At 44.3% G+C, this 16,936-nt stretch overlaps 1 long non-coding RNA gene across 1 annotated transcript; it reads left to right on the plus strand.

Annotated features, from left to right (window-relative positions):
• Positions 1-12,492: 12,492 nt before the first annotated feature.
• Positions 12,493-13,543, plus strand: LOC112958586. Its single transcript, XR_003251451.1, has 3 exons — positions 12,493-12,634; positions 12,905-13,027; positions 13,479-13,543. It is a non-coding gene; the product is annotated as an uncharacterized LOC112958586 (long non-coding RNA).
• Positions 13,544-16,936: the final 3,393 nt, after the last annotated feature.

Consider the following 16,936-nt stretch of genomic DNA (forward strand, 5'->3'; position numbering starts at 1 on the left):
TGGATAAAATTGAAGCCCAATCCTGATTTTCATGCTCTATTTATTACAGTAGATCAGAGGTCTTGTCTGAGATCCTTGGGAATGTAAAGAATAACAGGGAATATGTCAGAACAGAGAAGCAGTTGCATGTTTTCTCTTGCCTTAACACAAAACACGGCATTTTTTTTCTGAACTGAGGTGGTTACTTGTTTAAGGGCTGACCTCAGGTGTAAAGGCTCTTGGTGATGGCTGATAATCAGACACAACACAGTTTGTGCACATAGTGTCTGCTCCAGCATGCTGGGAGAGCATCTCCTTCCTCCATCTGGAGGATGCAGCACCCGTGGGTGCTGCAAGAGAGACGCAGGTGCTGGATGGTGCTGGTGCCAGTGCTGCTTGTGTGTTTTTGGCTAATGTTTCAGATGTGGGGCTACTGAGTGGCCCGGCAATGATGCCAACCATCCATTAGCTTTCTCTTTCCGGGATCCAACTGGGCAGCCTTGAGAGAGACAGAAACCCTCTTGTAGGAAATTAAACCCCAGGTCACAGCAAGAGGGCTGCATCTAGTCTGAACTTTGTTTTGGGGAGAAAATGACCTCGCTTAGCAAGACATCTGTGAGAGTGCACAGGCTGCCTGCCAGTTACACTATCATCTCACTATCAGCTGCATGGTGAATTACTCACTCTTCCGTGACCTTCTGACAATTTGGGGAGATTATACTGAATTTCACTGGGGGGGTTGTTGCTCTTCCTGCCTTCCTGTCCTCTTTGAGTGAGAGGAGCCAACTGTTGGGCTAAGATGTCCTGAAATTGCTGGGCTACTTGCATCGTGGCCACGTTTGGTGGATTCCCTTGTATGTGGCCCATCATTAAAGCTGTGCCCTGAATCCAAAAACTCCAGGATCCTCGCTGTCAAAATTCAACAAAGGCGAGATTTTTACTTTTGCTCGCCAAGCTGTGTTTTCTGCCTTAGAGGACACCTGATGCTGAGGTGCAAGCAAATCATCTAATCTTCTCTTTAGGTGTTTGTATTCATTTGCATAGAAGAAGTAGTTTTTAGATTGGTATTTCCTTAAATGAGCATAACAGAAGGTGAGGAGGAGAGAAAATAATTAACAGATTCAATCACAGAATTGCTTTCAGAGCTCTTCACAGGTGCTTGACAAGGAAAGCACCTAACTGATGGCAAGAGTTTGATTGTGCTGGTATTAATCACAAATAGTCTCAGCCTGGCTCAGCCTAAACACCTCTCATGATGTCATTCTTCTTTTCAATATGTTAAATTGCGTCATGCCAAATAGCATCACCAAGAACCAGGGTATCCCTTCTCATGGAAGACAGAAGTCCTCGCAACCAAGGAAGTGCCACTAAAACCTACGGTGGTTTTGGTTTGTGAAGGGGCAGATGTGGAGGCTTGGCCTGTGGAAAGCCAAGCTCCTCAAATGATGGTTTCCTTCATCCAAGCTGCAGCTCCGAGTGGGCTCCTGCTCTCAGAAACGGGAAGAGTGGGGTATTTCTTCTCCTTTTGCAGCAGAAAAAAAACAGGACTTTGGTGACCCACCACTGCAGGTCTCATGAAGGTTCAGGAGAAGATCAGTGACCTCCCTGGGTTGTACTGGGATGGACATCTGCTGACAGCAGCCGTGAGGTCTGGTGAAAGCAGAGATTTGCATCCTCAGCTGGAGCTAAAACCACCATGTATGGTATGTTGTTTTACAAAAAGTGTATAATTCATAACCCACTTATGCTGCAAGCGCCAGTGTGCGAGGCGCAGCCACATACTCTGATCTTAGCCAAATTTCTGGGCATTGCACTAAATAATTGCACATATATTATACTGGAGTCTTACAAGCCTGACAGCAGCGCTTACACTTCTGGTGCAGAAACAGTTGTTATGAATAGTGCTACTCAGACAAGCCAATTTAGTCCTTTTTAAATTAATTGAATTTAATGTTGCGAAGAAAATAAGCATTTCTGAGCTCCATCCTTAGCAAGCCATGCATTTAAATCTGTGCTGCTAAAAATGGCCAGCATGCTTTTTGCTTGCAAAAAAAAGTGTGATGCTCGTAACTCTGATTTTTTTTTCAATGCCATAGGCTTAGGAAAATGAAATGCATAAATATATTTAAAATTGTTCCTGAAGTGCAGTTTTGCTTGTCTGCAATTCACAGAGGAGCCACTTGATGGGGCCGAATGTCTCCTTTTGCAAGAGCGTTTTTTGCTGTTTGCCCACGCTGGGGTGCCAGGGAGGCAAAGCAAGGCAGGGACAGGCAGGTTTTCAGTGCAAGATTTCATCCACCTCTCCTCCTTTGAATCCCTCACTGTATTCCGAGTTTTTGGTTTCTTTCTGATTCTTGCTGTAATTTCTTTGTTTCTTCTCATGCTAGTTCATGTTTGCGTGCAAAAGTGCTCCCCAAACCCCTTTGCTTTGCCCAGGGAAAGGCAGTGTCACCACCGATATGGTGAGTGATAAAGAGCTGCTTCCAACATCTAAGCTCCCTTGGATGGGTCACAGGGCCTCCCAAAATGTGCACACATGGAGCTGACCTCCCCAAAGAACCCAAGGGATCTTGTTTTCCTAACTTTGCTGATGTCTCATCGTGCAGGCCTTATGCTTGCTAGACCTATTGCAGAAAAAGCAAGAGTAGCAGAGCAACAGGGCAGTGCAACTCCAGGCTTTGTAGCTTAGGAGACTCAAGAAAGATGCATTTTTGGGGAATGTTGCTCCCATTCTGCTCTGGTCACCCTCAGAGGTGCTGCAGCTTCCTCATCTTCCTTCAGTATTTGAAATCCTCCCCTTGGAGGCTGAATTCCTGCCCCTGAACGTTGATGTTCTGCAACATTTCTGGTCTGGTTGAGGCCTTGAAACTCCCTGTTTTTTCTCACTCTTGGAACACGCCACCCAACCAGGCCGACTCTGCAATCTTAATAGTTTGCTGTCTGTAAAGAAACTCCCTTAAATTGTGCAAACATGCCTTATGCTGGCAGGCAAAGGAGTGGTGCTAAATAGCATCAGTTCTGAATATGAGCTTAAACATATAGATCTTTTTATAACATCAGAACCGTCTTCAGCTAGGGGGAACAGAGCTGATTGCCAGTCGATGAGCAGAACGAGGCAGGAAGGCCCCAGAGCATGAGCACTCTTGGGCTGGAGAATGGGGCTAAATATAAGTTTTTTATTCCCTTCTGAGATCGCTACTACTTGCAGAAAACCACTTCTAACTGCTTTCACCCAAATTTATCACCTTGAACTGCTCAGCTGTGAATTGCACTGAAATCTCTGAGGAACAGGGGAAAAAGAGGTATTATTGAGGCTGTCGTTTTTGTCAGTCATCATGTGAGCTGATTTGTGAACAAGAAGTGTGGCAGGTTTGACAGGCATGGACACGAGCAAATCACTTGCTGTGCTGTCCCAAAGAAAAATCACTAGTTATGACCAACAAGAAAAGAATTACATGAAAACTGGGAGGCAATTAAAAAAATAATAATAAAAAAAGACATATCGGCATGTTTTCAGTATAGTATCAGGCTCAAGTTATCTTAAAGGGAGAGTTCCTCAAGGGCTGGTTGAGGACTGAGGTATGAGAAATTGTCTGATCATGAGTGAGACCTCTGGGCCAAGATGGTCAGGAGAAGTTGAAAAGAGCAAAATGAAAGGAGGAAGATGCGAGGAGTGCAACCGAACTGAAGGGAGAATCCAAGGATAAAGAAAATAATGGAAAAGGGAAGAGAAAATGCATAGTGCAGGCTGGAAGGAGTGATGTCTCTTCTGTTGTTACAGAACATCCACCCCATACAGCCCTGGTTGGTTCCAGCACTCCTAAACCTAACCTGTATCTGCAGTAGAGATGGCTGCTTTGTTCTGGTGGTCCCTGTCTGCACCCTGGTCCTGGCTCGGGAGTTTTGAGCTGAAACTGAGGGGATCCTCTCAGCTCCCTCAAACCGTTGGGCTTGAGAGGGAAGTCTCCATGAAGCACAGCTGTGATGACATTGTATATTTGCATCTGCCCTGTAGATGTATTGCATGACACTGCTGGATGTGCTCCTTCTTCCTCACCCGCTAGTGAAGGGTTCCTCTTCATAAAAAAAGATAGAAAAAGCATCTTTTTCTTTTCTATTTCTCTATTTGAAATTGATGTAGAAACAAGGGATTTTCTTAGATATTTTTGTATCCATATAGATTTTCTTGGCACCATTTTTTTCCAGTCTGGCATGGCAATTAAGCTATTTTGAAAGGTAAATGTTCTTAACAACATTATTCTGGGGAATGGTAGCTGGGTGCCTGGTAATTGGATGGGCCTTAGGTCTCTGAATATGCTTTGGGGACAGCACAGCCAGCTAGGGGTGTCTGTAGGGGAAGACTTAAAAAAGAACAAATCTCAGCCGCCTCTGTAATGTTTTCCATCAGAAGAACTCATGGGAATTGAAAGTGTTCAACAAAAGAGGTCAGTATTAATACCTCTATGTTAATTATATATTATATATAGAGAGAAAAATCCTGTTTCTCTAAAGCTTCTGCGAGTCTTCCCATCAGCAACTCCTGCTCTGTTGACTGGCTGTCTTTGTTACCTGCAAACACTTCTCCTCCAAAACATGCTTAAAATGCCCATTGGTCACAGAAAGATGAAGAAATTTCAGATCAGATCAATGTATAGCAAGATTGGAAAGCCAGAGGGAAAGCACCAAGCTTTGCTGTTTCTCCCCAAGTTTCAGTAGAGCTCAGCTCTTGGGATGGGCTGTGTCCAGTGTTCTGCAGACCAGTGTTCAGCTGGAGAAGACCACTCTTTCAGATGGAAGGATGTACCATTTTGCTGGGCACCTTGTAAGGGCAGGAATGATGGCACAAGATCCATAATTCCCAAGTTCCTGGCATGGTAAGTAGCTTGACTTTGAAAGACTTGGTGCTGTGCTCATGGAGATGTTTATGATGGTCAGTGTTATTAGAGCATCACTTGTGCCAAGTGATGGGCAGGATGCCACAACACACATTGCAAAGCCACACTGATGATGATTTTGTCACTGAAAATTTTGTCAATGAAAATTTTGGGCTGATTCACAGCTTGACTTGGCTTTTCAGACATTCCTGTGCTAATTATTTGACTACTGAAGCCTGTATTTTAGGGTATGTTTATCACAATGCAGCTTTTTGGTTAAGTACCCATGAGAGGTTTCCCCAGGTTATGCATCCAGAGAAGTCCCTTCTCTACTCCTGAGCATTTTGTAAGATATCGTTGCCTTTAGGAGAGTCCTGTAGACAGACAGATTCTCTTTGCTCCAAAATCACCTTAAATCGCCCTCTCAGTTACAGAGAATTGGGGAACTGGACTTCTGAGAGCACTGTAATGCTTCTCTCTCTGAAGTTGAGCAAAGCATGAAATGAAGGGTAATTTTTTTGACTGCAAAAAAACTGTGTTCAATTTAAACACACTTCCCTGTTAGTGAGAAATAAAAAGTCTGAAGCTGGGAGGTGAGAGAGTTTCTCTGTCTTTTTTTGGGAACTAACTATTTTTTCTTCTACCTTATCAAAAAGAGGATGCAAAAGGAAGGCAATAGGAAATATGGATTTGGTTCAGCTATGCCCTCTGCTGCTACAGGCCTGAAACAGAGTCCAGGATAATTTCGTGCAACAGCATGTGGTATGTGATTTGAAAGCCCTCCTTTGGCTCAGAGGCTTGGAGAGCTAATTAAAACCCTTTTTTGCTCAGAAGACTTTTCTGGCTCTCTTCCTCTCTCTACCCACCATGTAATAAGTAATGATCCTTCGTTAGACCAACATTATGCAAGAGGTATCATTTGACTACCTAGCCAAGCCCGAGAGTGAGTGCTGCTGCCATCAGTATTGGCAGAGAGACTAATCCAAGCCGTGATGTATTAGTGAGGGGCCATCTGAGAAATCCTTGAATAATTGATTTGAAAAAGCTCAGGAGAGCAGTTGGGAAAAGAAGAAAAGAGGAGAGGAAGAGAAAAAAAGGCCGGGCAACCAAGATCTGATCATGGAGGTGCCTTTGTTTGAAAAGTTTGAGTTTTCTCCACATGCCAAAGACTCACAGTCATGCTTTGCTGTTGCTATATATCCTAAAAGATCTTCATGCGTGTGTCCACTTTTGTGTGTGCTTCAAAGGAGATGTCTTTACATTCTGGAGTACCACACTGTCAGACTCTTGGGTCTTCACTCCAGCATCAATTGGCTGCTCAAACAGCACTTAAGAACTTCCAGCCAAGCAAGAAACACATTTTTTCTCAGAGCCTAATCTTTTCATGAAATATCAATTTTATTTTTCAAATATTGAGTGATGTATACTGGTGTTCAACAAGCATCGCTAGGGAGCTACCTAGGGCCATGGTTGTCACTCAATGTCCACATTCAGGTGTATTTAGGCTCTAGACACCGCAGAAAGACACTTAATGCCGCAAAAGGCAAGTAAAGGGGTGACTTCCCTTTGACCTGGGATTTCTGTGGTTCTTTCTTTGACTTGTCACATTCTACAGGCTCTCCAGATGTTTGGTTCTTCATCTGCCATCATTGCTCTCTTGACTGCTTGAAGTTGTTTCACACATTTCTCTCCCATTGTGGATCTCCAACCAGCACCTTTCCTGAAGAAATTTGCTGTACAAAGGGGAGGTAAGTCAGCTGTGGCTAAATACCTGCCCAAAAACCTGCAGGGATTCAGGAAGAGGAATATTTAGGGACTACACACAACCATAGGAAGGACTCCAGCAAGATGAGGGTGACACATGAAAGAGAACCGATGGGAAAACCAGAGAGATGCATTAAAAACACACCAAAAACGAGTACTTCCAAGACAGTGAGCATCTCTTGGGACGGGAATGATGGTACCTAAGGTAAATTCAGTAGCGCAGAGCGGAGGAGAGCGGGCAGAAGCTGCCCGCAGCTGTCAGCGCCGCGGCGCCAGGCACCGCGCTGCGCCGGGGAGCACGTCAGGGCAGCGCGTTACGCAACGCGGGCACGCACAGCCCGGATAACCCAGCCTAAGGGGGTCGGCTTGTGCTTGGCATTAGAGACGCTCCCCCTTCCCAATCCCAGCGGATTGCATCTGCCGTGACGGGGATGCGGCAGCGTCGTGTGTGAAATAGCAGGGGCTTAGCTTAACGCTCCTGGAAGCTCCAGTGGGGGCAGATGCTTTTTGGTGAATAGGCAGCTTTGCTGGATTAGTTAAAAAGAAAAAAATTACAACGCTTAGGTTCATGGCATTTGGAGAATTCAGCTGTTACATCAGGCATTTTAAAGCCTACGGGTCTCTCTCCAGACTCACTTTGTGATTTGTTTTCTCATAGTCTACGAAAGTATCTCCAGAAAGGTGCTGCAGCCCCTTTGAAAGCCAGGTGAAAAGCAAGCAGGTTAGGGTTGCGAGTTCGGCAGCCGCCACGGCCCTGGCAGCTGGGCCCTGCTGCCTGCTGCCTTACCTTCACTTGCAAGCAAAGATATCCAATATTAGTGTGCTGGAAAACCAGAATACTGCAGGCGAACCCTCCTCCGGGCACTGATTTTTCTCCCTTCCAAGTCTGCATTTTCCCAGGAATCTGCATCTCCCCAGCTGCTGCCACCAAGAGCTCTCCTCCCGACTGCTTATCAGCTCTGCCTTAATCACTTGGTGACGTAAGAGCCATTACTAGTATCCATGTGCCCAGAGGTTTCCCAGAGGCTATCCCTGCTCTCAAGGCCTTGCTGTACCAGTATGAGGTTATGGAGATGCGGAACAGGCCATTAGAGCAGCAGTGACCAGGCTGGGGGCAACTGGAGCCCAGGCTGGTCTGACTGGCAGGAATGTAGGGCTGTAGGTGCGGAAATTCCTGAAAAAGGGGGATTCAAGCCCAGACCCACCATTCATGTAATCCAGCCTTCTTCTGAACCAGTTCCTATTGAACTTATTTGTCCCAAAGAGGAAAGCTGTGGAAGGAGAGCTGGCGAGCGTGGGTGGCAGGAGGTGGCGGGGCGCTGCCGGAGCCGCTTCCCGAAAGCCGGGATGCGCTGCGGCCCTGCTCCCAGACACTGTGTCTGTCTAATTCCTGTCTGTGCGGAGAAATGCAGCAAGTCTCGCAGAAGGGCAAATATGAGCAGATGGGGAAGCTTCTCTCATCTGAGGAGCAGGAGAGATAGAAGGTTAGCGATGCCTTACACCATGCAAACTCTCCAGGCTTGCAGATAGCACTTGTGAGCGAAAGACACTTTGGCAGCAAGCTGGATTCAACTGAAAAGTTCTTGGTTGTCACACTCTGCTTTGGGAAGCGCCTGGCTTTGATTCCTGTTTAGATGTACAGTTTGCAAACTCTTTTATCAAAGAACTGACATACTCTGGAGAAGTGGTATCACTAGATAGGTTTATTTTGCCAGTGCAAATCCTTGAGCATCTGCAACTGTGAAGCAGGGCTCTGCCCTCTGAAGATGTGACCTGCTTGATAGGGCTTCCCTGGTAGGCATCTCTTCTGCAGGAATGCCCTTAGGTTGCAGGAGAGTCTTTACATTTAATTTATGGATTATAAAAGCTTGTAGTTGTTCCCGGTTTCACTGATGACCTTTCATTTCTATCAACACGCTTGTCAGAGGAGCAGATTTCCGAAAATCCTGTTCTGCATCTTGCTTAAGACTTTCTTTTCATTTCATCAGTTTGCTTTGATTGAAGTGTCTGACCTCACGATTTCTATAGCTCATTACTGTATGAGTGTTCCTGATTAATGAGGTCCTGGTTCTGGCAGGTTTCTTGGCTTCCTGCGCTGGTGGATCTGCTGCTCTCCCAGAGCAGAACCAAGTGCACCAGGCCTAAACCCAGCTTGCTCCGTACTCTAGAGGAATGGGGTGATTTTGGAGGAAAGAGAAAGACACCACTGCAGCAGGAGGTGACATGACTGGAAATAGTAGCATGATTTAAAAATTAGATTTTTTTTTTTTTAAGGTCATTTTTGCTTTTAGAATATATTCTGGGAGGAGGGACCATCTTTTCTTGAAATAGCCATCATTTACAGCCCCCAAAGTACCACACATGTGAAGAACATCAAGAAGACATAGGAAAGCACCCAACATACCCAAAACTTTCAGTTAAAAAAAAATAGACATTATACTTTTCTAAATGGTCTGTATAAAGTTTTCTGTTTTTTTTTTTCCCCTCTGACCTGTTCAAAAATGCACAAAAGATTGATGGAGAAGAAGAAAAAGGACTGTGGAGACTTTACATGGAGGTTCTTCAGACTTTATTTCCAGCCATTCAAATCTCTCCAGTGTGAAGCTGTTCATCCAGTATCAGAAATGCACCATCAAGGAGCTTTCTGTCCCGTTAGTGACCAGCAAATGCTTGGAGACCATCAATGTGGGCACCCTGCCTCTCCTGGTCCCTGCTTGCCCTCGATCCAGCCATTCAGGAATCTTCTCATAGAGCTGGGAAGCAGACAGAATACTTCCCGGAGCTGCCTAGCTCTGCACGCAAATAACACAATTGCAAGCATTTGTTTCCCAGACTTTATTAACCAGTTTCTTACAATTTGTCTGTAGCATCCCATCATTAAATGTAATTAATGAGCAGGCTGTGGACAGGGGTAACCTCTCTGCTCAAAGCTGCAGCAATTTATTTTTTTCTGCTGCTGATGTTCTGGTGCAAACAGCGACAATATCCAGGGCACCCTTGAGTCCTTCTGTCTTTATTAAAGAGGCAGGGCCTTGGCTGCTAGGGTTTGATAAATCAAGGGGCAACATGCAGGGCACAGGGCAGTCTGTATCTGCAAACATTCAATCAAGCACAGATATCATAAATGTAGAGTTGATAATTATAGAAATCTAGCATATTAACTGGCTGAATATTAATGGCAAATAACAACCTTAAAGCTTATATTCCTTCTGGCTGAGAAGGAAAATTGCATTTTCAAGTTATGACAAACCTGACATTTATTATCACCTATTATTATATTATTTATCTCCTTTCAGGTATCATTTAGAAACCTTAGCTGTGGTCAGGGTCTGTCTGTGCTATGAAAAGGTTATATTTTAAGTCCTTGGCATTAAGGATAATATTTCCTGCTGTCTTGGTTCTTCTGGCTTTGGCAGAAGTGATGCTAATTGGGAATGCATCCACCTGCACGAAGGGAAGAATGCGAAAGGGGAAGGAGAAGGATGACTGATCCCAAGTCCTGAAGCTGTAGCCTAGTGGCCCCTAATGAGTGGGATAAGAGATATTCCTGTCTTTGGACTGATGTTTTGGGTTTTATGTCATGTTAGATTAGCCACTGGAGAAGCAGGGTGGTTCTTCCCAGCAGCAGCTCAAACGGCTGCAGAAATGGCACATTCCCACATTTCTCCCAGTGAGCCAGCCGCCAAAGGAGCTTGCACTTCATCACTATGGCAGCATTTCCCTTTCTCACTTGATGTTGCGAGGTAATAATTAAAGCTTTATATTTTTAGCAACTTTGTGTAATTTAGGGCCAATTTGTTGTGACATTCCCTAGCGCTCACTTCTCATGGTACCTAACCCAGGCTGCCGCTGCACCAATCAGTTGTGATTTTGTTCTTAATTGCTGCATCTTAAAATGACAATTAAGTTAAAATTATATTTGCTAAAAACAAATTTATTTATATTGCACGTATGTTTCAGGCTCTTAGGGGGGTATGAACTATAAGTCTGTCTTAGTCACCGTGGGTTTTATGAGTTTCGGGAATCAGTTAGCTTAAATATTTCAGCCCAATTTATTTGTGTGCAGGTACCTTTGTGGACAAGAGTATTGGAAGGTCAGAGGAAAGCTAGTGTGGAAGCCTTCCAAACTCCATAAATCATCTTTCCCACTTGCAAGGAAGTTGTATCTGCACTCACACATGTCCCTGCTGCTAAGGGAGGTATCCTGCAGTCTTAGGTCTGGATAGAGGACTAGGAAAACTGTTCCCTTCTCCTGCAAGCATGGCCCATTTAAAATCCTCAATGAACTGGAATGCTCTGTTTTACCCAGTTTAAAATCATACCATCAGCATCTGGCTCATTTCATGAAGGGGCAAAGGGTAATGGCACCATCCGGATTAGGGAAAGCCTCCGTTTATTATCATTACATAAGTAATTTACCTCATCTTAACCCTGCTAAGAGCTCCAGTGATAATCTCATGATGAGCTACTTGCATGGCACAAAATTCATGAACCTTTTTGGGTCTTCTGTGGCACTTGGAGGGGCTGCAGCATGAGCAGTAGAGAGAGGTCACCAATCTAATAGTGGCTTGTTCACATGCAAGCAACTTGTGTATTGCCATGTACAACACAATGGATTAAAATACTGTATGCATTTGGGCATTGGGATAGCTGCACCCACACTGGAAATTTAGGTGCTGACATGAAGGAGAGTGGTTTGGGTTTGGTTGTTCCTATTCTGCATGTACAGGCTAAGAAGCACGCATGAATAAGCTGAGAACATCCTGTGTGGATTGACAGTGTTACTAGAGCATTTAATAGACAGGATTTTAGACCAAAGCAAGATTGTTTAACATGCAGGCTTGTTTATTAGAATTTCAATTCTTTTATGTAAAAAAGTAATAATATAAGGCATAATGAAATGCATTTGCAAAGCTACAGCTTCTCTGAACTAGGAGTTGTCTCTTGGTCCTGCAATACCCTGCCAGCCTCTGATTTACATGCACTAGCTTATGTCTGAAATACTCACTCTGTGAATGTGTCACCAATGTTCCTCTAAGCAGGAGGGACAGAGGAGAGGGGAGAAACAGATGGAGGAGGGAAAAAAACAATTTCTCATGTCTACATCTGAGATTTCTAGACTAGTCAGCCGGAAATCCAGTCCTGATGAGAAACCAAGCCGCTCTTCTCAGCTGACAGCCGCGAAGACAGGAGAGGGAAACTGGGGTTGAATGAGGCCCTGGAGCCTCCTGGCTCTCCTGCTGCAGGAGCTGGGGCCCACCAGCCCATGGGTACCTACACATCTCTCCCTAAGAAGCTGTGGCCACTGATGACACCTTCTAAGGGTCTTTATGTCAGCAGCTGTGTCTGAGCATCAGCAAACATTCGATACAAGCCATCTTCCAAAGGAAGGAAGCAAATCCAAGCATTGGCAAGGTCTGATGGCCCCACTCAGCCAGGCCAGCTAAAGGAGCCATCGTTCAGTCTGAAGTCCCTGCAATGCAGCTGAACCCTTCATCCCAGCCCACCAGAAATCATCCAGAAAGTACATCAGCATGGGCTTCAGGGCTTTCTTCTCCTCCCTAGAAGGCCACAGCACCAAAAAACAAACAAAAAAACCCCAATGAAATCCATGATGGCCCTTGCAGAGTGCTAGGAGAAGAGATGCTTGGGATTCATCAGGTAGTTGGAGCAAGGCAATGCCCTAATCACAGCTGAACCTCGTTCTGCAGGCTGGCTCCTACAGCGCTGCCAGGTGATGCAGGGTTACAGCAGTGATTGCACCATACATGTTAAAAAAAGGTCTAATTCTCAGTCTGCTTCTATCTTTTGAGACTGCTAGTGTTTTATTCTCAGCTAACGTTGTTCTAAGAACTGCATTTTGCAGGGGTGTTTGGTGGAACTCCTTCATGACCTACTTTGAGTTTAAAATAACCTTATTAGTAACACAGTAATGATGCTTGGCCTTCCTACATACGATTTGTCTTCAAGGCATTGCACCAGCTTTAAGTAATCTTCACAGTGAATCTGAGAGGCAGGTACTTAATACAGTTAACAACAATTCTGTTAAAAAGGGAGGAGATACAGCAAATAGCTGTATCTTAGCTATGGTTTCCACTAGGTTTTTAAAGACTAGTACTAATTTCCTAATCTGTTGAAGAAATTAAGTCATTAGGAGATAGGGAGATAGTGGCTGCCCCACTTTTATCCAAGACAAACTTTCACATATGTGTGGATAGAGTTAGGATAACAGTGTATGTTTTCTTTTCGCTGAAACCAAGATGATTTCTGGTGTTTCAATCCATTAGGGGCTCTTCCAGGTAATGTGACATAATGAAGCAGGCAAGGATCACGGCTAGAAGCCCAGGAGAGCATCTCCAAGTTCTTACGGGTGCCAAAATACTTGTGAATCTGGACTAAGTCTTGAACAGGTAAGAAAAATCTGAATATTGTATTTTGGCCCTTTGTTCCTCATCATGTTTCTGATTTTGTCCTAAACTAAGCCAAGTCCCTTGCTTACAAGGCATATTAGATCCATTGCATGTTAATGGTCCCAGCCCACATCTGAGCTGAATGCTGGCTCCAACCACCTCCAAGTTCTTTTGAAAAAAGGCTAGAAAGCATCCAGAGAAAAGCAACTGCTGTATTATACTGATGTGCTATCACCTGTAATTAGATCTGAGTAATCCCCCGAGCAATCAAAAAGGCCTTTATCTGTTGGGAATTTTTGCATTCATTTTTGGGAAATACTAAAGCACTTGGTACACTACCATATGTTCTGGCACAGTCACTTCATTGAATGTCAAGTAGAAGAGGATTTTATATGTAATTCAATGATTCCTGTGAATAGGCATTGTATGGGTGTATTTTAAACAACTGCAGAACCTCATCCTACATTCTGATCCTGCCTGAAGGATGCTTGAGAGGGAAGAAGCTAGAGGAGCAGCTTCCCCGAGTGCTGCTTGATGGGACACTCCAGTTTTAAGCAACAGGTCATCTGTTAAAAATATTTTTTATGCCTCTGCTGTAAGGAGAGAAACCTTGGTTTTGTGTAGTTTCTGAATACCCTACCTTAGGACAGGTATTGAGATTTTTTTTTTTTTTTTTTTTTTAAAGAGAGGGAGGAGGTCTTTCCAAATTGAAGCTAAGGTACTGACATCCTCCCACTGCAATAAGCCAGCTCTCCTCCCCACCTGTATTTCGTGTTAATTTCCTGGAGGGGACACTTAGGTAAGAAATAATGTTCCCTGTGACTCACTGTAGCTCGTGTGGGGGAGAAAATAGCTCTGTGAAAGGCACTGCACAGCCCAGTGCACCTATTCCCAGAGCCAGCCAGTAAGCAGTGCACTTAAGAGGGCTGCTTCTCCCCAAATCAGCTGTGACAATAAGGACAGTCTGATTTTCTTTTATTTATTTATTTATTTATTTGCTCAGTAAAGACACTGTAATGACTCCTCGCTGGCAAACGAACATGCTTACTATGTCTTTAAAAGCTGCTCTGGGAGGTCAGTACATTTATCATGGGAGCAGCCAGGAGATGTAATTGGTTTTAGCAAAAAATGACAGGAAAAGCTGTGAAAAAGAGACATGTGTCAAGGGAAAGTTGGGACATGATCCCTGCAGCTGGGGTGGGAAGAGATGGGGACTCGGGAGCCTTTTCAGGAGGTCTCAGGATACAAAAACAAGAAGAACTGGAATTTTCCAAATTTCTAGTTGATCATTTCATAACCTGCTTTATTGCTCTTAATCTTTCTCGGTCCTCTGCTACTGGCTGTGGCTGGAGATAGACCTTGGTCTGACTCAGCCTGTACTGGAGGGAAAGGACATTGATGGATGAAATCATTCCCATTGCAGGGAGAGGCGAAGCTGTTCTCCATCTGATGGCAGTGCTCAACTATTCCTCCACATGAAAATGTTTCCTGCTTACCAAACTGAAATCAGTGCAACTGAATTATTTTATTCTCATTAAAAAGAAATGATCAAGGAAAGAGGGGGAGAGATGGAAAATTCTTAGATTACAGAATGAAAATAGTTACAAAATGAAAATCCAGGTTCCACTTTGGATATCCAAGTATAATATCACAATAAATACAAAACCTTCTTTTACTGTTTTATTTAGAAACTGTTTTTGCTGCAAGGTTCACTTTTGATTAGTGAGTTGAAGAAATTCTGAGACTATTTAGTTGGTCTTTGTCCTATTAATTTTCACAGGAGACTGAATAAGCCCAGCCCTGGCCCTTCCTCCTTGGTCCTGGTTTTGAGGTAAAAGGCAATCTGTGTGTGAAGCAGATGGGACAAAACATATATGACAGCCCCTCAGGCCTGTTTTTTGGAGGCGAGTCCTGTGTTATAACTTTAGAAAGGCAGAATTAAGTTTGTAATCTGACATGTGAAATACCTGCAGGAGACCCAGTATTTTCAGTTGTGCCACAGACCATCAAATGCATGGGGATCTCAGCCCGAGGGGGTTATCTCAGAGCTCATCTATGTGGCTTTCAATACTATTAATAAATTGTCCCTCTTCAGAAGCTGCATTAGCTCTAGATCCTCGCTTTTGAAGGGCTAAGTAGCTTCTACATAATGAAAATTACACCACCACATGGGGCTTAATGAAAACACCTGGTGTCTGTTCGCAGCCGCTTCCAGCTGTGTGTCTGAAAGTGTTTTTTCAAAGATAGGTTCACACCAGTTTTTTTGTTTTTTGATGGGAAAATGTGATAGACGGAAGATAAGACATATAAATCTAGGCTCTATTCTCTGTTCATTAAAGCCTGCAGATGTTTCTTTAATCAAAGAGAGCCAGAGTACACCCAAGCCTCTTGAGACATTCACCCAAGAAACGACTAATTCCAAAATGATTTGGGGACCGTCTGTCCTGCTGCCTTCTCTAGCAGCACATGGGAACCTTTCATGTAGGTACCCCAGGATCTCTAGACTTCAGTCTCAGCCTGCGAAGGTGAAACTTGCTCCCACCCTCAGGAGGAGCAGCACTATGAGGATGGCAGGGTGGGAAATGCCCCTTGCCTTCCTGCCTGCAGCATCACCCAAGGAATGAGTGTCTAAGGAAGCCAAAGAGGCCAGAGCTGCTCCCGGCAGACATCCCAGGAAGCTTTCATGGCAGAGAGATTGCTCTGAGGCAAGCACAGAGAAAACAATATTAATTTAAGCAGAGAATGAAATTATGCCTACAGTTTGGAACAAGGGAGATTGTTGGCTGTCTCACCAGGAAATTACTGTCCTTTAACCAAGTTAGGCGAGCTGGCCCTGAAGCACTTGTGCAGCTCACCTAGGTGCCCAGAGCACTGGCAGGTTCATGCTGGGGAGCCCTCAATATGAGCCCAAACAGTTCTGGAGAGGCAGCATAGTAAGTGCAGTTGCTCTAACCCAGAACTGGCACTGCCCTCCCTGCAGGGCGGAGGGTCTCTCAAGCCCGTCAGTGGTTTTAGCTTTCAGAAAATAACTGCTGAAAAGGATGATGCTGCGCCTTGTTCTTTCCTGGGAAATCTGAGGAATTCATGGTGCTAATCAGCAATGGAGAGCGTGCATGAAAAAGGCCCCGTGGTGGGAATAATCAGGAAGAGAAAGCAATTGGAAATACAAGAGTCTTAGTTCATTGAAACATCCCAAGTTCTGAAATTCTCCAAGGACAAAGTAGATTCATGATAACCCTCCCAAACAGCAATTGAAAACACAGCCTCGTCATCACGGTTAGAGAAGTGAGCAGAGTTAACTCAGTAAAAATGTCAGCTAAAATATCTTCTCCCTTTCATCTGTAGGTGAATGCTTAATGTATACTTTGTATAAGAAAGAGTAGGAAAGTTGAAAAGGTCTTTTGGCAAGTTCCAAGCCTTCTGCAATGTCAGGACATTATTTCACTGACTCAGAGCAATGTTCATATGTATGTTAATAATCTCCCCTAAATACCAATTTGAACACCAGCTCCTGAAGATAAAATCCATTAGATATTTCTATAGATGAGTGCTGCAGGTCTGAGAACTTGCACGGCCCATGCACGTGGCAGCACGGGAAGCAGCAGCAACCTAATAACACCCAGTGCTTCCTAAACATAACAGAAATGAGTAGAGCCTGGAATACCTAATGCAGCTCCTTTGGAAGTGTTAAGGGCTGCCTTGAAACTGTGGGTAAGGAGGTGAGGGCTTGCCAGCTTCTTTCAAATGAGGTAAAACATAAGATGTTAAATTATGCATCTCGATCCGAAGAAGTCAGTGAAAACATCTTCAGAAGAAAGACCTAACTGTCAAGACTCCCCCTTTGCTGCCTTCTGCCTATAGGCAGGCAAATATGTATCTTCGTCCCAGCCGTATGCTTGGTGGAAATGT

The sequence above is a fragment of the Nothoprocta perdicaria genome, unplaced genomic scaffold (assembly GCF_003342845.1).
Source record: "Nothoprocta perdicaria isolate Ctin4 unplaced genomic scaffold, notPer1 scaffold_9, whole genome shotgun sequence".
Taxonomy (NCBI): Eukaryota; Metazoa; Chordata; class Aves; order Tinamiformes; family Tinamidae; genus Nothoprocta; species Nothoprocta perdicaria.